Raw genomic sequence first — 24,856 nt, forward strand, 5'->3', positions numbered from 1 at the left:
AGATCCCGGCCTGGGACAGGCCCCGTTGCTTAGATCAAAGGTAGCGCTGTTCTGTCGTGTCAGACTCTGGTCTTGATTCTTTTTTCTAGAGCTGGTTATTGTGGAAAAAATTAAATTCCCTCTTACAGTGCTCCAGCTTAGACATCGCATTTTATCTGGAGCTTCCTAACCGGGGTGCCAGCTGATGTTCTGAATGTGTTGCAGGTGGGGCAGAGATACTGACCTCCTTAGTCCTCAGAGAGGATTGTCAGTGACGGAGTGGCAGGAGCTTCTGGCTGATCACCCTTGGCCACCAGCACTGTGGCTTCCTCCAGTGTGCCTGGACCAGAGCTTTATGTATATGTCCTAAGTGCAAAAGATTGGGAGACCCTGCTCTAGACTGTTACATGGTGACCCTGCAGGTGTCATGATTTAAGGTGTTACATTCAGCTTTGAGAGCATTTTTTATCAACCATCAGTGTTGGGTCCTCCAGACAGTGTTGGAGGTGTCAGAGTAGGTTGGTGCCCTTCTTATTAATGAGGCTGTAGATCCAGGTCAAGTGGCTTAATCTAGCTCCATATTCTCGCTCAAGTAGGGCAGTTGAAATGAGAACTCCATTCTTCTGTCTCTTATTTTGGTATATTCTCTCTATTGACCCAAATTGGTTTTATTGTACCTTTGTGTTTTTTTGGACAGCCTATCATATCTGGTTCATTAGGGCACGCAGGCAATTACATTTTTCAGAGTTTTTCTATTCCACCTTTATGCTGTCACCCATTATTGTTGCTTTTTAACCGAAAGACTCAGCTTTGCATTCAATCCTTACTAAATGGTACCATTTTTATGTGATTCAGATAATTGATCCAGCATCTTGAAACTTGATTTGTGTTACCCACTTTGATAGCTCCCTTCCCTAGATTAGTGTCATATTTAGTTATTTTAGTGATGTTTGTCTGAAATGGTCAATGTGTTTGAAACTCAAAACCAAGGGAACAGAGAGCTTATATTAGAATGCTAAGCAGCCATCCTTCAAATCTGTGCTTTAACCATTAAAAGACACCTCCAGGTTGTTTATAAAAGGTTAGATTACATTAAAGCAGGAAAATATATAATACATTTTAGAAGTATTTCTTTCATAAACCAGTTATAATAAGAACGTTCTGGCATATAAATGTAAATTCACTTCCCTTTTTATTTAATGCCCATTTTGTATTGATCTTTACAAATGTTATTTTATTTAAACCTCAGAAATATGTGGTCACTTGCTCAAATTACATAAGTGGTGGATTGATTCTGAATTCAAATCAAGGCCCGTTTGACCTCAGGGTACCTGTGCTTTTCCTCATTACTACTCTGTACTGATGTGAAATGATTTCTAAACATTTAACTTGAGCTGAGAAAGGACTGTTTCCAAGATTCATATTCTTACATTTAGAATAACTAATTCTCTGTTACTCATGCACAGGACTCCCCCTCGCCCTGCCCCCCAATCTGGTTGAAAGGCCAGTAGTGCCAAGTTGAGGAACCCTGCTCTAAGGGTTTTAAGTAATCAGGGTTTTACTTTGTGTGTTGGTGTATTTATCATGGTGATAGGTAATAGAATGTGTGAGAGATAATTTGTCTTTCTCCCTACTTGGGAACAGGTTGTCAATGAGAGCAGAGAATGATGTTCATTCATTTTAACTCTGTTGCTTCTAGATGATCCAGGATTTAATGGTAAAGGCTTTCTGAGTGGTGAAGGGTTAGGCTTTTTATAATTAATGTTTATTTTTATTAGAACTTGTGATAGGGATGAAACTTGTGAAATACATGCAACTAAGTTGGCTTTTGGGTATTGACTGCTAACCAACATAGCTTCTATGAGGAGGTGTGTTTATTGGTTGAAGCACAGATTTGAAGGGTAGTTGCCTAGCATTCTAATACAAGTTCTCTTTTCCCTTGTTTTTGAGTTCCAGGTCATGACTGGAACATCGCTGTAGCACTTTCCTCAATGTCTTTGTGTTACTTCTCCCAGACTTGACTTTGTGTTTGATCTGGTTGTCATACCCACCTCCTTAAACGTAAGTTTTGTTGTGTTTACTCTAATGGATCAAGAACCATCAGAGGTTCCCTGTTCCTACTATACTTATTAAATGTTCTCGCTGCTATACTTAGCAAACTCTCTTGCTTGGTTTTCAAGGAAAGCTTTTTTATAATCTTCAATTCAGGATTTAGTTTCACTAAATGATACAGATCTGTCTTATTAATATGATCAGTAGCTACTGTTACTGCCAGCATTTACTTATTTTTGATATGCCAGGAGCTGCTCTGGGCCCCCCGCATGTATTATGCGGTTTATCATCACAGTTGCCCCATAAAACAGTTACTCGTGCTAATTTTTTTATTGTGGTAAAATTTACATAACAGGATTTACTATCTTAACCATTTTTAGGTGTTCAGTAGTTTTAAGTATATTCACATTGTCGTGAAGCAGATCTCTAGAACTTTTTCATCCCGCAGAACCAATAGTCTGTTACACAGCAGCTCGTTTCCACTCCCTGCAGCCCCTGGTACCCACCATTCTACTTTCCGTTTCTATGAATTTGACTACTTTAGATACCTCATAATAGTGGCGTCATACACTATCTGTCTTTTTGTGACTGACTCATTTCACTTAATGTAATGTCCTCAGGGTTCAACCATGTAACATGTGACAAGATTTCCTTCCATTTTAAGACTGAATAATATCCCATTTATATATAAATTATGAGTTTATGTATGCATAAATTAGGAGTTTGGAGTCAGCAGATACACACTACTAGATAGACCATAGATAAACGACAAGGTCCTACTGTGTATGTAGCACAGGGATCTATAGTCAATATCCTGTAATGAATCATGATGGGAAATAATACATATGTATAACTGAATCACACTGCTATATACCAGAAACTAACACAACTTTGTAAATCAACTATATTTCAATAAAAAATAAAAAATTCCGCTGTATGTATGTATTACATTTTGTTTATCTGTTCATCCATTGATGGACACTTGGGTTGCTTCTGTCTCTCGGCTGTGGTGAATAGTGCTGCTGCAAACATGGGTGGCAGATTATCTCTTTGAGATCCCACTTCCAGTTGTTTTGAATATATATGCAAAAGTAAAATTGCTGGATTGTTTGGTAATTTCTATTTCTAACTTTCTGAGGAACTACCACACTGTTTTCCACGGCAGCTGTACCATTTTACATTCCCACCAGCAGTGCACAAGTGTTCAGTTTCTCCACATCCTCATCAGCTCTTATAATTCTCTCTTTTTTTCCCTTTTGCTAGGAGCCATCCTAATGGATGTGAAGTGATATCTCATTGTGGTTTTGATTTGCATTCTTACTGATCGTGGCGTTGAGCATTTTTTCATATACTTGATGGCGATTTTTCTAGCATCTTTGGAGAAGTGTCTATTCAAGACCTTTGTCTATTTTTTAAAACCAGGTTTTTTTTTTGTTGCTGTTCTTTTATATTCTGGATATCAGTCTCTTACCAGATACATGATTTCAAGTATTTTCTTCCATTCTGTGGGTTGCCTTTTCACTCTGTTGGTGGTGTTCTTTGATGTACTAAAGTGTTTAATTGTGATGAAGTCCAGCTTTTCTATTTTGTCTTTTGTTGCCTGTGCTTTTGGTGTCATATCCAAAAAAACTGCCAAATCCAGTGTCATGAAGTTTTTTGGTTATGTTTCCTTCTAAGAGTTTTATAGTTTTAGCTCTTTTGTTTGGCTCGTTGGTCCAGTTTGAGTTAATTTTTCTATATTGAATAAGGTATGTGTCCAGTGATTTTTTTTTTGTGTGTGTGTGTGTAGGTATCCAGTGTCCCAATTCCATTGTTGAAAAGACTGTCCTTTTCCAACTGAATGGTCTTGGTACCCTTGTTGAAAATTACTTGCACGTATACGCAACTACTCATACTGATTTTATAGTTGAGGTGATTGACATTGAGGTGTGACTGATAGGCAATATTAACACATTTTAAAAAAGAATTAGTTAAGCCCAAAGTAATTGTAGTTGGTATAGTACAATGAAGGAGGTTCTTAGGGTTGTGAGGTCTTTTTTATGTTGTAGTCTTCTAGAAGAATTAAGTGTCAGTAACTCTGCACCCCAGTTCTGATAGGTTGCCAACTCCATGCAGTATGCCAGTGATTTTTCAAATTTTCTTTTTAGCAACACAACCCTTTTTTACCCCCTCAAACAAAATCATAGGTGGACCCCCAGTGTTTCTACTGATCATTAGTATTTTGTTACTATCTATTCATCTAAAAAAATCAATGTATATAATATTCACCTTTTTTTTTCTTTGCTAGTTGATGATAACACAAGATCCTGCATTTCTGGTTTCCACTGTGTCGAAAACATGAATGTATTATGGTTTAAAAAATTTTACAAACTTTTACAGTTTCAAAAATAGGTAATGATGTGTGGGAACACTTTCAATTCAAATGTTTGCAGATGCCTGAAGCTCTCCCATGGATGTCAGTGTGACAAACACTAGCTCATTTAGTATCTTTGAGGTTCAACTTGTGATAATGGAGAACTGTTTTTCTCCGTGCAGAGTAAGAGAGGTAAATATGAGAAAGTCTTGACTTCTGTACTGCTGAGATGTGGGGCTAATTTAATAGCCTAACAACTAGCCCAGACACTTATTTTCATATGTGTACTAAGGATCTAACGATAGGTGTCAAAAGACACCTCATTTTCCTGTGTGTCCTAAAGTGGTTTAAACTTAAGGCCAATTTACATCTTGTATTTTAAGAGACTGAAGTTGATAAAGATACCAGAATTTTTGTAGTTGGAAGAATTTTATTCTTTGAGATTTTATTTTAAGTGTGTCAGCAGCATTTGTTAACATTGTAATGGAAGATAGTAATTTTGGGTTTTAGCATTCTTAGGTAAAGTAAGGTCTTCGAGAAACAAATTGTTCTTTTTTTCAAGAAGTTCTTTTTCCTAATGGAAAAAGATCTCCCACAAATTTACTGTATTTCTAATGAAATACACTGTTTTTTAAAGCTGTAATCATTACCTCATTATTGTGCAGTAGCATTAAGTAATTTTGCAGAGCTCAAGATACTTGAAGATTGCTGTAGCTGGGCCATAATTTAAATTTAGCAACAGTGAGAACTACTATTTAGGATGTATAATGCAAGTGTTGAAAAGGTGGGTTTATTTATTTTTTTGTTTTTGTTCACTGTCTTTTATACTCCTTTTTTAAAAAAACCTTTCCCTCTGTCCATTTTTATTGAGATATTGTTGACATGTAACATATATAAGTTTAAGATGTACAACCTCATAATTTGATACAGTATATATTGCAAAATAAGTACCACAGTAAGGTTAGTTAATGTCTCTGTACCCTCACACAGTTATCGTTTTTTTGGGTGTGATGATAACATTTAAGATCTACTCTTTTAATATCTTTCAAGTGTATAATCCATATTGTTAAATGCAATCATCATGCTGTACGTTAGATCCCCAGAACATTTACACTTGTTTTATAGCTGGAAGTTTGTACCCTTTGACCAGTATCTCCCAGTTTCCCCCACCCGATCCCATGGCAGCCACATTCTACTTTCTATTTCTATGAATTTGGCTCTTTTGGGTTCCACATACAAATGAGAACTTACAGTATTTGTTAAGGTCCATCCATATTGTCACAAAAGGCAAGATTTCCTTTTATATTTTTTTATGACCAAATAATATTCTGTTCTCTACACCCCCCCCCACCCCCCCAACAGCCACCCCACATTGTCTGTTCATTCATCCATCGATGGACACTCAGGCTCTCTTCATGTCTTGGCTGCTGTGAATAGTGCCTCGGTGAACGTGAGGGATTTAGGATTATGGACTTCAGTAGAAGTAGGAAAAAAGAATCTCTTGGTTCAATAAGCCTATAAAGGCACTAGTGGTTTAGAATTATTTCTCATTTACCAAAGTTTATGCAAGAAACTCTGGAGTAACTTTTCCTTTACCTTAGATCCCTTTCATTTGTTTAGCCTTGTCCAAAGCCAGATTATGCTCAGTTTCAACAGTATTTCTGTATTCCTATGGGCGTTGTTATTTGCATTTTGTTTCTTGCTTCTTTAGCTGTATTCCTTTCTACTGTATGCTCATTAAAATAAAGAAAGATATGAGATTGGACCCATTTGCTCTGAGGAGTATGGTTTTTAGCGCACTGTTGGTGTCTCAGTAAATTTTAAGAAGTATTTCAACCTTCCAGAAGCATTTCCCTTAGTTAGAATCAGATATGGAAAGTTTTCTGTGTGGAGGAATCTGTCTCTCATCTCTGTACAGGCCAAGTCCTCTCGGCATCTCAGCAGCTGATTTGTGTTCATTTAGTTCTTGGCTCTGCTGCTAAAATTTTACTTCAAAGATGCTTATGTAATTCCTTTTTGATTACTTATTAGTTAATTTTTGGGGTAATTATTTTTTGATTAATTATTTAACTATAATAACAGAATTTTATTGTATGAATAGATTTTGAAGGTTGCTGTTAGCACATGAAAATAGTAGGAATTTATTTAAAAATTGGTTTAAATGGAGAGTTTTAATAAATGACTTTTATGCTTGAAGGGTTGTTAAAGTATATAAAGGTTAAATTACTTGTATTCTAAATTATAATACTACATTTATATTATTTTTACTAATACATGTTTTTTAGACTCTTTTCTATTTTAAAAATACATTTTATAACTTCGAGATTTCTTATTTAGATATATTTACTGTAACATTTTAGAAGGAACTTTTGGATTTACAGCTCTGTATAAAATCCCATAATATATTTCTCCACTTTTTATCATGTATGATTTAAAATAGAGAAAAGCCAACAGGGATGAGAAAAACCCTGAAAAACAGTCTTTAGCACAAGCTTTACAAAGTCATGTTTTAAGAAGTATGATGATTCTGACAAGAAATCATAAGACCATTACTGCCAGTGATGTTCTTTGTGCTTGGCTAGAATCAATATTCATTTATGACCAGGTAAATAAATTATTTTATTTCACAAAAGAGATTTAATAATTTAAGGCTGAAGTGTAAATGAAATACTATGGCCCTTCAGTTAAGTAATGCACATGCAGGCCTCAGATGTAAAAGTTTGGTCAGTGTAGTTGTTGCAGCCCCTGTCACTGATGGAATGGGGACAAAAGTTTGTTTGTAACTACCATGGAACTGAGTACAAAGACGCCAGTGACCTTTGAACTCCTGTGGCTGTGTATCTGAATGAGGAATTGTTTGAGGATGGGAAAAGTTGCCAGTAGACTTGGGATGTGCTTTTTCCTGGCTTTCTATGGAATTATTGAATGACTGTCCTCCAGAAAAACAAAAAAGCAAAAAGTCCAAACAACAAAAAGCTTAATTGGAAGAAATTCTTATTAGTCTCAGAAGACTCTCATGTCCACACAGCCAAGTCTAATCAGATGTTCATATTTCAAAGTGATCGTCTCTGTAAGGATACTGTCTCCACTCAGGAAAACGGCAGCGTTAGTTACCGTCGTTTTATGCACTAAGGCTGCTGGACGTTTGCGGTTTCTTCCTCTGCAGTTCTTGTTATCTTCTTTTTAAAAGCTATCCTTCAGCTTTTCTGGTTGAAAAGTCCTTTTGTATCTGGGTCACACTAATTCCTTAGCTTTCTTTTTACATTGCTTAAAGGTTGGGCATTATTGAGACAGTGAAATCCATAAATATTTGTCAAATGAATGAGTGAGTTAATAAATCCACAGGAAAAGTATTGTTTTCTATGTGAGAAAGTAGGAATAATGGCATTTGTGGGAGTCTTACTTTTTTTTTCTTTCTTCCAAGGTGATTGATAAAAATCTGGTAACATATCACAACATGAGAATATCATGAACATAGCATCTGTTTTGCAGATATAGAGTAGTCCAGCCTTTGAATTACTTCTCTTGGTTACACTAGCCAGCCCTCAAATTGGGCTCAGATAACAGAGTTTTTTTCAAATCTTGTCCTTGGAAAGTTTGAGGAATCAATACTATTAGTATTACCATTTTGAAGAAAAATCTGGCTCTGGCTTATATTGTTGCATATCTCTCTTACCCGTGATTAATAAAGCAAGAAGTTTGTATTTGAAATTAATGCACTTACTGTTAAATAGAGCATGTGCTTCCCATCAGTAATGTGCTTGTGCATTTCTTTTTTAAAATTTATTTTTAATTTTTTAAATTGAAGTACAGTTGATTTACAATAGTTTGTTAGTTTCAGGTGTACAGCAGAGTGTTTCAGATTCTTTTTCAGATTCTTTTCCATTATAGGTTATTACAACATCTTGAACATAGTTCCCTGTGCTATACAGTAAATCCTTGTTTATCTGTTTTATATATAGTAGTGTGTATCTGTTAATCCCACACTCCTAATTTATCCCTGCCCCCCCCTTTCCCTTTGGTAACCATTAGATTGTTTTCTATGTCTGTGAGTCTGTTTTGTAAATAAGTTCATTTGTATTATTTTTTAGATTCCACATGAAAGTGATGTAATATTTGTCTTTGAGTTAACTTCACTTAGTATGATAATTTCTGGGTCCATCGATGTTGCTGCAAATGGCAATATTTCATTCTCTTTTTATGACTCAGAATATTCCATTGTGTATATATACCACATCTTCTTCATCCAGTCATCTGTTGCTGGACATTTAGGTTACTTCCATGTCTTGGCTATTGTATGTAGGGCTGCTGTGAAAATTGAGGTGCATGTATCTTTTCAAATTAGAGTTTTTATCTTTTCCAGATATGTGCCCAGGAATAGGGTTGCTGGATCACATGGTAACTCTATTTTTAGTTTTTTAAGGAATCTCCATACTGTTTTCTATAGTGGATGCACATTTGTGTATTTCTTTTCATATACATTTAGGTAGTTCTCTTTCTGATCAGTGGTCAGCACCATGATTTGGTTTATACGTAATAATATGTGTGGTCATATTGCTTAACTGGAGTCATTAAGATTGAGTGTCTGACTTCAGGAGGAGCTTTGTCTTTGTGAGTGAAAAGAGTTAGGGTGGGAAAAATTAGTATGGTAGTTATAAGAAAAATGATTGACTTTTTAGCAACTCTTCTAAATACATTTATGTTATATTAGAATCCTGATTTACCAGAAGTTTAACGTAAATCCTTAACTGATTGATACTTGGAGAATTTTGTTCGTTACACTTACATGAAAAATTGCTTAGAAGATTTAGCATTGAGTCTTGGTTTATCAGCTACTCTTGTGAAATACAACAGTTTATTGCCAGAAGTTCTTCAGACTTTTTTTTAGGCCTATTTAAATTGCCTAAGATGAGCATGGCCTCTAGGGGTTGGCTTTCCTGGAGACCAACTCCTCATCAAGGTGGGCATGTAGAAAGAGGGGCTGGTGGCTGTGAAGGGAACGGGATAGCTGAAAGAGAATGAGGTAGGAAGGGGCTGGCTGGGGATAAAAAGCAGGACAGGGAGGAACAGAGAGCGGCAGGCGAGCAGCCTCCCAGTCCCTACTCTAGAGGAAACAAGAGAAGGAAATTGGAACTAGCAACGTAGGCACCCCGCAGAGGAGACAGTCCTAAATGTTTCAAAGATTAAAAAAAAATTTCATCTTCCTTGGGTTAATCGATGTATATCTTGTATTCAGTTTTAGCATTGGTTTATTTTAAAGTCTTTACTGTGATATGTATTGAACTTGGTTTAGACTTTAATGTGATAGTTGCTTAAGACAGAAAAAGTAAAACCTTTGCACAAAATAGAGACTATATTTGTCAGAATGCTATAAAATTGCAGTGTAACATTTAGTGAATTGAATATTCCCCCTTTTAAAATTATCTGTGAAATGTATTGTTACTATTTTAGACGAATAGCTACTCTGTTTTATTAATAGTGGATGGTCTCTGCAGGGAAGAGAGTGGGACTGACGAGCAGGGAAATCCTGGCTGAATCGTGCACACCTGCCACCCTGAGAGGGAGCATGTGTGTTCTGATACCTGTGTTCCAGCAGGAGAGCGCTGTGCTGCTGGATTTCCTGAGATGGCAAGTGCCAGCTTAGTTAATTGGGATGGATGGTGGATAATGCTTGAAGTCAGAAAAGGGCAGACTGAGAGTTCATTGTTCATTCTGAAAAATTTGTCAGGAAATAAATACTCTTGTCAGGATTTGAGAAGTTCTATTGGTTTTTTTTTTTTTAAATTCATTATTAACTTACTACATATAAGAACTGAGTATGTTAGAAAATTTTATTCAACTTTTTTGTAGTTTTCTGTTTAAAAGATTAAAACTGAAATATGAAAGGAAAACAAGCTGGACATTGACCTCTAGCTGAAGAGATGGTGGCGGTGCCTGGCCTCTTAGTGTTGTAGAGCCTGGACTTGTACACTTCTCCCCGAGGGACATAGTGTGAAAAACGTTCTGGAAAAACAGTTGCCAGAGTTGTAACACCACAAATTGCCCCTAGTGCCATGAGCCGTAAACTTGTTAACTGCTAGATTAAAAAAAAGTATTAAATATTAGTAAAAACATCAAGTACTCATCATAGCTGTGGCAGAGATTCCTAATTGCCTATCCAGTATCCATTTCCCCTCGTTCCCTTTCCAGTAGAACGTAAGTTTTGTCAGAATCAGAGTGTGCCTCACCGGAACAACTGCATTTCTTAGCCTCCTTTACAGCCGGAGCAGCCACGTACCATCGTCCTGGTCAGTGACATGTAGCAGAAATTTCTGGATGAAAATTTTTTGAAAGCTCTCTACCTGTTTCCTTTCCCTCCTGCTGGAGATTAGACATGATGACTGGGGCTCTAGGATTCTGGAGGCCTTTAGAGGGAAGCCAGGAGGTGTGCAGAGATCTTACCCTGTATGTTCTTGAGCTGCCAGACCCGTGTCAGCAAGTGCCTCTCTCTGAACTTCCATTTGATGAGAAGAGTAAACCCCTCTCTTGCTTAAGCCACTAAAATCTGGGCTTCCTGTGATGTGCATAAGAACATTATTTCTAAGTGATGTAATAATTAACATGCCCATTATGATCTACTTTCTGGAAATTTGGAATATTCTGATTATAATTTAACAGGGGATTTTATTTAACTTCAATATTCAGAAGGCCTTGGGAGTTTTGGAATTATTTCTGTCTTTTAGACTTGATTGGACCAGATGGGTATCCAGCTGGATGGATATTGGTTACTAAGGAGTTCTGAAGGAAATGCAAGGAAGTATTCATAAATAGTCTAGCGTTTCCCACTGTCATTTCATCCTCTCTTTCATTTCAAGTCCCTGGCTTCCTCTGGCTACACACTCTGAGTGGAGAGGGTTTCAGGTAGTTAGAGCACAGTTAGGGATCTGACTGACGACCTCATCTCCCTCTGCACCAAGGTTAACTATGGAGATTGTTTCCCTTTTTAAAAAACTTATTCTGGTGTAACATACAGACAGGAAAGTTACACAGATCATACATGTAGACCTTTGTGACTTTTCACAAACTGACCATATCTGTGTAACCAGCATCTTGACCCAAAAACAAAGTTTCTCTCTTGCCCTTGTGTGTCATCAGTGTCCAGACTTCCGACAGCATAGATTAATTTTTGCCTGTATTTGTGTTTTATATGCATGGGATCATACAGAATGTTCTCTGTTGTGTCTGGCTTCTTCTGCTTAGCAGTCTCTGAGGTTTGTCCACATTGTTAGGTGTCATTATAGATTATTCGTTCTCATTGCTGTGTAGCATTCCATTGTGTGCCTGTGTTCCAGCTTGTTTATCTAATCAGCTGTGGGTGGGCATTTCCAGTTTTGACTGTTATGAACACTGCTGCTGAGAACATCCGAGTGCGCGTCTTTTGGTAAACATAAGTAAGTATTCTTCAGAGTGGAATTGCTGGATCTTAGGGGGCCAGCAGTGCTTGAGAGTGTTAACTTCTCTGCATCCTCACCAGCACCTGGTGGTGTCGCTCTTTGTAACCTAGTCACTCTGGTGCTGTGTGTTTTGTTACGTGCCTGTTCCTCTTTTGCCTGGATTTCTACTGAGTTGTATGTCTTTTCTCATTGTTTGGGGGGCTCCTTTTTATATTCGGGATGCTAGTTCTTTGTCAGATACTTGTATTGTGAATATCTTTTCCTATCCTGTGGTTTACTCTTTCACTCTTTGTCTTTTGAGGAATGGGTCTTTATATAATTCAATTTGTCATATTTTCCTTTATGGTTAGTGCTTTTTGGGTGATGTTAAAAAATATCTTTGCCCGCTCCAGCATTGCAAAGATGGTGATCTGTATTTTTTCCAAAAAAAGCTTTGTTGTTTTCCCTTTTATGTTTAGATCTGCCCTCCTATCTAGAATTGATTTTTGTCTAGATATGAGGGAGTGTGTCACAAGATATTTTTTCCATATAGATGTGTAGTTGAGTCAACACCACTTATTGAAAAGATTATCCTTTCCCTGCTACACTACAGTGTTAGCTTTGTCGTAAATCTGGTGACCAAATATGTGTGGCTTGTTTCTGGACACACTTCTATTCTGTTCTGTTAGTCAGTTTTTCTACCCTTGTGCAAATGCCTTATTGTCTTACTTACTATTTATTTTGTATGCATTCTAACTTCTACCATACACATCCCTCAACCAGCTGACTGAAATACTGGCTTAATCCACTTGGCTATCAAGAGAACCCAGTTAGGACCTCTAACCTCTTAATGGATTTTCAGATTTATTGAGTAAACAGAAAATAATTTCTTGGTGCACATAATATTCATCACATTTAAAATCAGTGCTCGCTTTTAGCATAAATCACTGCAGTGTGCAGTAATCAAATATTTAGTTCAAATGTGTATATTTAATTGCACTGAAGCTTAATTTTCTCATTTGTAAGTAATCAGCTGTTTTGTTTATTATGACCAGCTCTGTAGATGCTGTGTTTGGGATCAGTTTGCTTCAAAAAGATGAAACAGGAATAGTGAAATAAAAATAAGACGAATCCATCTGCAAGAGTGAATCATCTGTGCGTGACATTTAAAGGCAGTGATCTTTGTTAGTCACAGTGTGATATTGTCAGTTAGAAGAAATTTCTCCTCAATATCCTGCTTTCTTTTCTCTTCCATTTCATGTTAATTCAGTTGAGGAAAATCGTAGGGCTTTAAGGTAAAATAATAGTTATTTTTCTTCAAAATTGATCATTTGTAACTTATTTTCTTTGGGAAACAGAAAAGGACAGGAGGGAACAGGACAGGAGTAAGGGAAGTAGGGAGCCTTCAGGTGACAGTGACTGTGCATTCCAGGTTCCCACGTGACACATGGCGTCAGGTACGATACGTCACAGTTGACCCTTGAACAGTGCGGGTTTGAACTGTGTGGGTCCAGTTACACGTGTTTCTCAGTGGTAAATAGGACAGTGCTACGTGGTCTGTGATTGGTTGAATCCATGGATGTGGAGGGCTGACTATAAAGTATATGCTGATTACCCTTGCATTGTTCAAGGGCCAGCTCTATTTAAAATTGAGACTGTCTTGGGAAATTGAAAATATATGAATTACTACCGTAACTTTGGGGAACCTTTTTTCTGTTTTTTAAAATAGGGAGCCAAACATTTGCAGCAATATGGATGGACCTAGAGATTATCATACTAAGTGAAGTAAGTCAGACAGAGAAGGACAAATATCATTTGATAACACTTACATGTGGAATCTAAAAAAAAAAAAAGATACAAATGAACTTATTTACAAAGCAAAAAGAGACTTACAGACATAGAAAACAAACTTATGGTTACCAAAGGAGGGAGGGGAGGGATAAATTAGGAGTTTGGGATTAGCTGAAACACACTAGTACATATAAAACAGGTAAACAACTATACGTACTAATGTGTGGCATGGGAACTACAGCCAGTGCCTTGCGACAATCTGTAATGAAAAATAACGTGGAACAGAATGTATGTGTGTAACCGAGTCACTGCGCTGTGCGCCAGAAACGAGCACGACGTTGTGAATCAACTAAACTTCAATTAAAAAAAGTAGACTAGATGATCAGAGTTCTGTATACATGTGGGCTACATGAGTTTTTATTTCCCCTTTCAATTAATAAATAGTGAATATAAGGTTTGTCTTTGATTCAGAAATTGGAACTGAATGCAGGTGAGGCATAAACCACACCCTATTTGCTTTTAGTTATAAATAAAGACTATACCATTTCATTTATAATGTAATTTAACTAATTGAAGTATAACTGATTTAAATTATTGTGTTTCAGGTGTACAGCAAAGTGATTGGTTATACATATATATGTATAAATATTATTTTTTTGGATTCTTTCCCATTATAGTTTATTATAAGATATTGAATATAATTCCATGCACTGTACAGTAAATCCTTGTTGTTTATCTCATGTATATGTGGTAGTGTGCGTCTGTTAATCCCATATGCTCAATTTATCCCTCCTTCCATAATGTAGTTTTAATATAATTAAACTTGAACAATTAAAAATTGCATAGTTGTATCCTATATTAGAATAATTAGCCAACCCAAATTCGCTCTGCTCCCTGGCAGCACTCCCTTTGTACAACCATGTGATGGGCAGAAGTTCTCTTTTAGTTGATCCGGGACATATTTTTGCCTAAAGATCTCAGTGGCAGCATTTTTTGAACATGTGTTTATTGAGTGCGTATTGATTTTCAGATACTTCATAAGCACTGGCAATACAAAGCTGAGCAAAATAGATGTGTTTTTTGCCGTCACAGTACTTTCCAACTTGAGTTGTGTGCTTCAGGCTTATAACTTGGTGTATTTACCTATTTATAACTTGGTGTAACAATAAATAATTTTTCCAGCTTTATTTTTGATGTATAATATGTAAGTTCAGTGTGATGATTTGATGCACATGTATATTGCAAAATGTTTGCTGCATAAGGTTAGTTAACACATCCTTCACCTCTCAGAGTTACAGTTCTTTTTGTTCGGTGAGAATATTTAAGATCTACTCTCTTAGCATCTTTCAGGTGTACAGTATAGTATTGTAAGCTGTAGCTACCATGCTGTACGATAGGTCTCCAGAACTTACTCATCTTGTAACTGGAAGTCTGTACCCTTTGACCAACATCTCCCCACTTCCCCTGCCCTCTAAGCCCCTGGCAACCACCAGTCTACTCTGTTATTATGAGTAAGTGATTTTTGATTGCCCTCGGAGTTTTCAGGCCTTCTACTCTAGTTAAGTATAACGTTCCTAGTATAATGTGTTAGTCTCAGAGTTTTTACGTGTTGTGGATTGCTTTTCCTCAGCACATACTTAGTTAGTAGTGTGTAACTTCGCTGCAGTTAGCCTTTTGCACTCTCTGTGCAGAGCATATTCTGTCTGAAAATATTAAGGCTCTGTTTATGAGTACTCCTGGGAATGAGTTCCCAAAATGAATGTGCACTGAGTATTCCTTAAATATCACATTTCCTTATCTACTCCTCTTTTTGCTTGGTTTGGAGAAGTATGAGACTGTGTATACTTACCTGCTCATAAACTGTGGCCATACTGGTAACAGAGTATGTCCTCATCCGTAGATATGCTCTGTCTACATATATCACTGAGTTCCTGTTAAAGAAGCGAGCGAGGTCATGAACAGGGAGAGGGATGGATCATTGTCTGACAGTTCAGGTGATCACTTCCTAGGCATCCGGGAGAACGAGGGCCTAGTGGGGACCAGTTACAGTCACAGGTGGGCAGGTTTGGTGCCCCTTTCCTTCCCTGTTGTCTCTATTTCCCTCTCGGATAACCTCAAAGATCCTCCCTCTGTCTCCTTAACTTACCCTCTGGCTCCCCAGTTCCTTCCCCTACAGCACACTTGGCTTTTTAACTAACTACATAGTTAAGAAGCACAGACTTTAAACCATGTAGTTCTACTTTTAAACCTTTTAAATCGAATAACTAATTTGTAATGGTGATCAATATTTTCCTCAGTTCAGCAAATATCTTTGATGAGTTGGAATCCCCTGTTGAGGACAGAAGTTGCCAGTTAAACTGTTAGTCAAAAGCAGTATGTTAGCATTAGACAGAATCCTGAAAACAGTACAGTGAACACCGGTGCCGCCTACTAATTACCTGGTCGTTGTTTCCTCTTAATCAGTTTGTGACAGTGTATCTCGTGGAGTGTGCTGCTCTTCTCCATTGATAATCGAAGCAGACATGGCTGCAGCTGAGAGTAAAGCTGTTAAGCTGGAAGTAGAGCAATTAGTGTAAGTGATGGTAAAGGTGTTACAGAGAAACGTGTGCTGTGTTGTAAAGTTAATGTCAGTTTAGAATTGGTTCCAGACGGTGAATTACCTCCCTTTTCTGTGGTGGTGATGAGACAGGGGTGAGACGTGTAACCACACTGACATGTTTGTGGTGAATGTCTTTTGTTGTTTGTCATCCTTAACCTTCCATATTTTTTGCTCTATTTCTTCGGTAATATTTTAGTTATAAACAGGTGTAATTCATATATTGTTGATGTATTTCATTCAGTAAATTTCTGTTAGAGATAATTTTAAAATACAGCTGGATTTAAACATTGAGCTTAAGCAAATGAGATGTTGTTTTCTGTATTTTCATGAATACACTTATTCATATAGTCCACTTACTTTTAAAAGTTTACCGTTCTCTGCCGTGTGTTTTTTACATTTAGAAACACGTTTTCTTCTCAGAGAAACTGTTCCAAGATTTTGTGATGTAGGCTGGTAGAAAAACGATTCATGTAAGAGCATTGTATTTTACAGTGAGGATTATTGGAGCGTCTCATATTTCATTAAGGGAGAGATGCTTGGGAAAAGGAGGAGTCTGTAAACCAGATAAAACTAGCAGTGTCTGTTAACTTCGTTATCTTATCACCATCACCTTTGGAGTTACTTAGTGGTGCCTCATCAAGATAGGATCAGTTTACTTTCTTGTCTCCTGTTAAGAATGCTCTTAACCAATATCTGAGAAATCACAATTTGCCAGTTTAAATTATAAGATAGTTTCTGGATCTAAGCCAAATTCGAGGGTGGATCTTAGCATTCAGTATAATGTTTAAACATCTCTTCCTTGAATAAATAAGCCATTAAAAGGCAAAAGTAATGTAATCCATACACTGCTGTGGGTGTGTTAAATGGTGTGGTTTTTCTGAGGGGTAACTTAGGAATATGTGTTAAGAGCCTTGAAGTGTCACTTTTGACCTAGTAATTCTACTTTGAGGATCTTAAAGATTTACCCAAAGATGCTCGTTGTAGTATCGTAGCTAATGGTGAAAATTTGGTAAAACATAAAGTTCAACAAAATAGTTATGGTGTATCTATACAGAAGAATATAACTTAGCCAGTATAACTTTTCTTTCTGAAGACCATCTAATAACTAGGGAAAATCATGATACAAAAGTGAAAAAGGTATGAAGAACTCTAAGAAGTTGAGCTCTATCAAGCGATAGCTAGTAGTTAGAAGCCTGAGTCAGACCTGTATGTGCAGACCTGGAAAGATCACCAAGCCACATTAAATGCAGAAATGCAAGGTGTAGACTAATATGCACACATGCACAGAAAAATAAGTTACTTATGAAAATACACTAAATGAACCGTATTTATATTTTTGTATTGGCATGTAGAGGCATAGAAAAAAAAATCTGTCTAATAAAACTATTAATAGTGTTTGGAATTGGAGACAAGAAGAGGCTCACTTTGACTCCTACTTGAATTTTAACAATGAGAGTATATTCATATATTAATTTGTAATTTAAAGTTAAGAATAAAAAACCCCTGAAACTTAAAAATAGACCCCTGTCTATTTTTTAATGAAGAAAAAAATTTACTAAAATTTAAGCAGTGGTTATCTCTGGAAAGTAGCAGTTCAGATAGTTCTTAGTTTTCTTTGTATTTTTCTGTATTTGCCAGAATTTTGGCAATGAACAGGTATTTTTATAATCAGAAAAAGCAGTAAGATTTTTTACAAAGCTGAAGTCACAGGTAGTAGCAGCATGGCTTGGAGTAAACGTGGTTTGGTTCCGATCCTGCCTGTGCTCTTCTAGAGCCTTGTGACCGTGGGGCGGTGGGGGCGGGGTGGGGGGAGCGCTGCTTTACTTTTCTCACAGGATTGTTTTGAAGATTAAATGAGGTATGACATATGTAGGCTGCTTTTTATGATGTCTGGCAGGCATTTGGTGCTTAGTAAACATTAATTTCCTTCCTTCTTATATTTCTCATTAATGACATAATAGTTAAATGCTTCAAAACAGGTGGAAAATACCATAAAACTATTAACAAAAACACAAACATATTCAATAATTAGACAGTTGAAGAGCTTATGGCATGGTGGTTTCAGAAATAATTCTGTTTCAGGATAGGAAGTGAGAATATTCATTAGAGCAAAACAAAGAGGTGTGGTGTTTCCCTTCTGATGATAGGAAGAGGCGGGTATGAATCCTTACTGTTTTGTATGAACCAGTTGTTAGTTAGCAGTGACATGGTTTTTTCTAAGTATTGTTTAAAAATTCTTCACATTTCAATCTGATTAAGTTTTTAAAGCTGTGTTATAGATAAATTGCTGTTTTTATTCATCATGGCTATCAACATTAAGAAATGAAAGTTTCAGGATTTCAGGATAATAAATCTTGTATTAGTAAATCAATTTGTAAAGTGAGATATCTTCATGAATTTCAGAGGTTCTATTTCAGTGACATAATTGGGGCAAATAGACACCAACATGAAATTTTCAAAGCAGTTAACGATTTTACTCGTCTTGCTCATGTTTGTTAGACATCCAATTGAAAATACAGCCATTCGCTTTTCCCTGTTTTGCAGAGGAGATGTCATAGGCTTAAAGAGGAAGATTAATTGGTATTAGCTGATGAAGTGAAGAGTAGGATCTCATCCTAGGTCCACTGGAATTAAGAAGCACCAGCACTGCTGTCTCTCATATTGCTGCTTCATCTGATGTTTTCATACAAGGAAGTAATTTTTAAAAACACTAATTCAAAAAGATATGCATCTCAATGTTTGTAATAGCATTACGTATAATAGCCAAGGTATGGAAGCAACCCAAGTGTCCATCAACAGATGAAGGGATAAAAAAGTTGTGTGTACGCTCGCGCGCGCACACACACACACACACACACACAATGGACTATTACTCAGCCATAAAAAGAATGAAATTCTGCCATTTGCAACAACCTGGGTGGACCTAGAAATTATTATGCTTAGTGAAAGTCAGACTGAGAAAGACAAATACTATATATGTGGACTCTAAAAAATAAAGCAAACGAATGTATATAACAAAACAGAAACAGACTCAACGGATACAGCAAACAAACTAGTGGATACCAGTGGGGAGAGGAAAAAAGGGAGGGCAAGATAGGGGTATGGGATTAAGGGGTGTGAACTACTGTGTATAAAATAGATAAGCAAGGAGGCTATTATATACAGCACAGGGAAATATAGCCATTATTTTATAATAACTGTAGATGGAGTATAATCTGTAAAAAATGCTGAATCACAATGCTGTACACCTTAAACTAAACTAATATAATAAATCAGCTATACTTCAAAAAAAGGGAAACAATTTTTTTTGAAGGCTTAGAGGTTTGGGTAGGTATTTCTATTACTTCATTTGTTTCCTTATTTAGTCATATTTCTCAAAGGAATAACTTTGATATCATGTATGGCTGTGTTTCTTCTTACAGTCTTTCTCTTGAGTTCCAGCCCTTCGAGAAAGCCACATACTGAAAACCAGTGTGGGATAGGTTTTCATGTGGTAGAAAGTGAGTGTACTTTGGGAAACCGCTCCACTCGTGTGACTCTGAGTCAGCAGCGGGGTCTCGGCTAGGAGTCTGCAGTTATGGCTTGGCGCGAGCGCCTCTTTTCTTGAGTATCTACTAGTAATAAAAAAGTTAACATTAATTCCAAGTCAGTGCTTTTTATAAATATGTGAAATTCTCTTAGACTTGAGCCCTCTGAGTTCATTTCCACTCTGGTATACATATTTTTCTTTATTCTACATGATTGATCTTTTTCTAAAAAGCTAAAAAAATCTGGTAGAATATACTACCCTTTCATATCCACGTGCCTCTTTACTTTGTAGATTGATCAGTGATCGGTGTTTTTGTGTGTTTCAATAATGTCTTTGTATTTTTAACCATGTAGTTGTTTGACTGATTATTGGTTATCTAGGAATTTTGCTTTTAATGAATTTTAGAATCGTTCTCTTTTGACTCTGAGCCTTATCTTAATGGCATGCTATCAGTTTCCTTATCTAATTTAGTGTATTATTGTCACCCTTATGCCACATCATTTGTAAGAGCTAATCTGAGCGGCATTGTGTTGGTTTGCTAAGTGACTGAGAGAGGAAGTGGGCTCTGGGCTCCAGGAGGGCAGAGACCAGGTGAGCTTTGCTCACTGTGTTCTTTGTTTGCACAGCAGCTGGTCCACGTGGGGACACAGTGAAGCAGTACTTGAGGGCGTGTCTAAGCACAGATATAGCAGAAGAAACCTTGGGGTTAGAGTTAACTAGTCTGAGTCATCAGTGTATTTGGGAGGGGTGGGGCACAAGAAAAGGAGCAGAGGGAAGATTCAGTGGGGGTTTTGGAAGTATGTGATGAAACAGGTAATAGTGATAATATTTTTGAAGACTTATATTCCAGGAACTGTGCTATCAGCTTTAAATGTAGTATCTCTAATCTGTAGATAGTATGGACAAAAGATTGCATGCCATTCCAGTAAATAATATTGCCCTCATCAAGCCATCAGCCACTGCAGCCACTCCATGTTGTGCCTTGAGGGGAATTCCAGATGGAGGAGACCAGGATTAAGAAATAATGTCAGTGCCCAGACTCTTGCCTCTTGCATGTATAGAAAAGCACTCAAGTCATGAACCTGAGATATCTGTTCGTTTGTGATTAGCAGTAACCTTTTGATGTTTCATCATGTTCTTTTTTTCTTTCTTACAACAATGGCTCTTCTCTTACCACTTCTGAATGGTTCCTCAGAGCTATTTGGAGAGGCTGTCTTCCAGGCTATAGTCCTCAGTAAAGTCCTGGAATAAAACATAACTTGCAACTTTAAGGTTGTGCATTTTCTTTCGTTCGCCAGTGTGTACGACAACGGCACAACAAAGGGAATAATGGGAAGATAGGGAGGTGTCTGGTGAAAGGATGCTAGCGATGACGCAGAGGTGGGGCACGGCTTCCAGAGCTGGTTTGTACGGAGTTGCTGAAGTGCTGGGGGAACACAGTACAATCATTTTCAATTAGATTTTGGTTAGAAGTAAATTTTTAAAATTGCAAATGATGCTGTAATCAACACAATGAAAGACAAGGCATGAATAAAAACACTCTTTGGATCTCATCCCTAGAAGTCGTTCTTGGTGTGAAATGCTGTGAGGTGGGCATTAGGGGATGTTAGGCTCACTACAGACTGCAGAAGGAAACAGGTCTTCCCGAGAAGGCTAGGTAGCCTGGCTGAGAGAGGCTTTCAGAGTTTCCTTTCACTTGGATTCTGTGATTCAATCAGTTAGTTGTACATCATTTTGAAGGAGGAGTCTGAGTTGTTTCATTTGCCTTTTATTAAACAAATTTATAGTTAATTTAAAGTGAAGATAGAATAAATGATTAAAAGGAACATTTCCATTGACTCAGGTTAATTTTAAGGAACTGTAGAGGGACAAGTCCTTTGCATTCCCCTTCCACAAATACTTTGAGTTTTCTAACCTATTTGTAGGTAATACTTCCGAAAACATGTAAGTCTTTTCCTGTTTTGCGGTTGCAAGAGCATTTATCTTCCGGAAAGCATTTTTATTAGATTGCGAAGGTTGTGCTTATAAATCTTGCAGTGTTTTAATGTGTTAAAAATGACCTTCAAAAGATAGATGGAAAATTGCTGTATCATACCTTTTATATGTTGTGAAAAAAGGTCTTTTTCCTCCTTTACTGTAGAATTGGAAGATGAAATAAATTGATTTTTAAGATAAACTTATTTGAAGGCAGATGAATAAAATTTGGCGCATTTTTTTCTTCTGAAGGAAATAGTGTCAGAATAGTTGTATTTTTCCCCTCTTTTGGAGTATCTTGTTTGTGAGGTCTCTTTAAAATCCTTTAAAAAGTCTTGTAGGTTACTTTGAAGTCATCAGACAGGAAGTGTGAAAGCATGAGGAGATAAACTAATGAATGAATTTAATCAATCAGTTTAAAGTCTTATGACTGCTGGCAGCTTACCTCATATCCAGCTTTGAATGGTGAATAAACTAGATCTGCACATCATGTACGTTGTCAACGTACAGTGCCTTGGTCTCTAACTGTGGGTTGTTTACATATGAGCGTGTGATAATTGTTACTCACTTCTGTGAATTGTGGAATAAGCACTTTATTGCTGTTTTAAATCTGTTTAATATACATTAACCACTTACTAGGTGCAACACACTGTAGGGCCTATAGAGAATGATGGGTAAGAATTAGCCCTAGCTTATCAGTGTATTTACAATAGAGTGAGTTAAAAAAGGGGGCACTGGGAGGGAGAGATGCTCCCTTTGAGCTGAAAATAAAGTCAGCCACCAGCAAGTTTCAAATTGAAACATTGATGTTATGATACAACATCTTTTAAAAGACCTATTTTAGTAGCATAGTGGATGGTAGAGATGAGTTTGAGAGGAAAACAGGCCAAAGGATAGGATCCTTTAAATCCCACCCCAGTGTTACGACAGATCACCTGGGAATTAGTTTGAAATGTCTACAGAGCTAGAGGGATGAATTAGAAATTGCTAGACTGAATCAGACCAAGGGTTTAATCTCGGTGTCTAATTGACACTTGTGACCTACAGTTAGAAATATTTCTACTGCTGTGGGACAGCGTGATTTTCATCTCTGATAGTAGCTTAGAGGTTAAGTTTGCCCTGTTCCTTTGAGTAGTGATTTATAGCTTTGTCTCAGTTGTTACTGGAATATTTTGGGTTCATTTTATTCTTCTATTTATTACATTTGAGGTATTGGCTTTCATAATTTTACTTCATACAATAGAAATACAACTTATGCCTTTTTCTTATTTATCTTATTCATCATCAAAGGATCCTACCAATTTGATGGTTTTGGATTTGATGAACTCAGATCTGTGTAAAAGCGTTCATGTTTTTATAGATTATTTTGTCCCAACCATTATCGTTTCTTACTGAAGACTTTTATCTTTGGATTCCCTTTATTTGATTATAAGTTGAACTTTTTGACCCTTCATTAGTTCTGTCACATTTGAGTATTTCTCTGTGTGAAATTAAACACCTCCTGTTGGAACCAGTACTAAAACCAACATAAGAGCAACTCCTCTTTAAATCATGGTTCGTGAGCCAACTCACCCAAGCTCAAGCTTTGATGTTTATAAAGTGTGATCCCTTTGAAGTCAGGAATTGTATTTTACTGATTTATGACCAGGGGCTTGCATAGTAGCTGATCCTGGTGGGCTGTCAATAAAGGTTTATTGAATAAGTGAATGGATATGGTCAAAAGTTTAATGAATATTTGAGTAGGTTAAGAACTTGATTTCCTTTTGTCTATATAAATACTGTGAAGTAACTCCCAATGAACTTTTCAGGCACGGTGTCTCTTAAAACATCATTTATGACGATAGCGGTAACTACCCCAAAGCCCTGGTCATAAACCCTGAGAGTCCTGTTATTTAAGATCAAGAATTATGCATGTCGTCCTTCGCCTGCTTGAACCAAGAGAATGGGGAAGTAACGGTGATGTGCTGGGTCAACAAGGAGGCAGTAAGGTTGTTACCCTCGTACGTTGTCAGTGGTTTATAAAATGGCTGATCCTTTTAGAAAACATTTAAAAGTATGAGAACCATCAAAACATCTGTAGTGTTTGACTCAGTGTTGTAATTTTTAGAGTCTAATGAAGTAGTCTAAAGTAAGGAACTTGCTATATATAGAAAGATGTTAATTGAAGAATTATTTATACAGTCGAAGAATATTATAGTGTTAAACTCTAAGTTAATTATCTATCTGCCTCAGTCTTCTTATCTATAAAATGGAGGTAATAATAGTACCTTCCTCATGTTGTGAGGAAGGAATGGAATTATGTGTGTATTAGAGTAGTATCTGGCATGTAAATTTGCAAGAATCAGTTTTTGCCAGCCCTCAAGTTTAGCAGAGACAATGTCACAAGAAAGGGAACGGAGGATGCCTGCTTTACACAGGGTACCCAGAGAAGCCTCTGTGACGAGGCAACCTTTGAACAGAGACCTGAAAAAACTGGGTGAACTACAGGGGTACCTGTGGAAAGCCCGTCTGGGCCAGGGGGGCCCACAAGTGCAAAGACCCTGGGGCGAGAGCAGCTTGATGGCTGGTGTGTGCAGCAGAGTGAGTGGAGTGCCAGGAGAGAGGCTCCAGAAATAGGGCCAGACCAGGCGGGGCTTTCCAAGTTGTGGTAAGAACCCCTGAAACAGCGATCTACTAGGAGGTTTTTTGTGAAAGAGGAACGTGGCCTTGCTTATATCAGAGAGGATTAATCCAGCTTCTGTGTAAAGGCTAGTCCCGAGCAGGATGCAGACCAAACATGGAGACGTCTGAGGGCTGCTGCCTTGGTCTGGTCAAGGGGGTAATGGCAGCCTGATGGCAGAGGGAGGGGCCTGCAGGGAGTGAGCAGGGCCGGGGCAGGGACGAGGGAGTCTGCTGCAGAGTCTCATTGATTGACCCCAAGGCTTTTGATGACTCAGGGTAATTTTCAGTTTTCTCAGTCACAGTTCTGACTAATCCTCACTTTTCCCATAAGCTTAGCTAAAATCAGTTCTCCCTGAATCTCCCATCTTAAAGGCCAAGCAGTCATGGAATTTATTCACAGTCCCTTTGAGGACACAGAGCTCCTTTATGTGAAAGGATTCCTCTGACTTTCATGCCCTCTCAGGAATAACTCCTAACAACTAACCAAGTAAATGGTGCCTTTGCCC

The 24,856-nt window shown here is 37.3% G+C and overlaps 1 long non-coding RNA gene across 1 annotated transcript; it reads right to left on the bottom strand.

Moving 5' to 3' along the window:
* Positions 1 to 1,311: 1,311 nt before the first annotated feature.
* LOC116661172 lies at positions 1,312 to 19,518 on the bottom strand. Its single transcript, XR_004316955.1, has 3 exons — positions 19,435 to 19,518; positions 16,558 to 16,563; positions 1,312 to 1,321 (listed from the first exon to the last, which is right to left on the bottom strand). It is a non-coding gene; the product is annotated as an uncharacterized LOC116661172 (long non-coding RNA).
* Positions 19,519 to 24,856: the final 5,338 nt, after the last annotated feature.

This window comes from Camelus ferus, chromosome 33 (assembly GCF_009834535.1).
Source record: "Camelus ferus isolate YT-003-E chromosome 33, BCGSAC_Cfer_1.0, whole genome shotgun sequence".
Classification (NCBI taxonomy): domain Eukaryota; kingdom Metazoa; phylum Chordata; class Mammalia; order Artiodactyla; family Camelidae; genus Camelus; species Camelus ferus.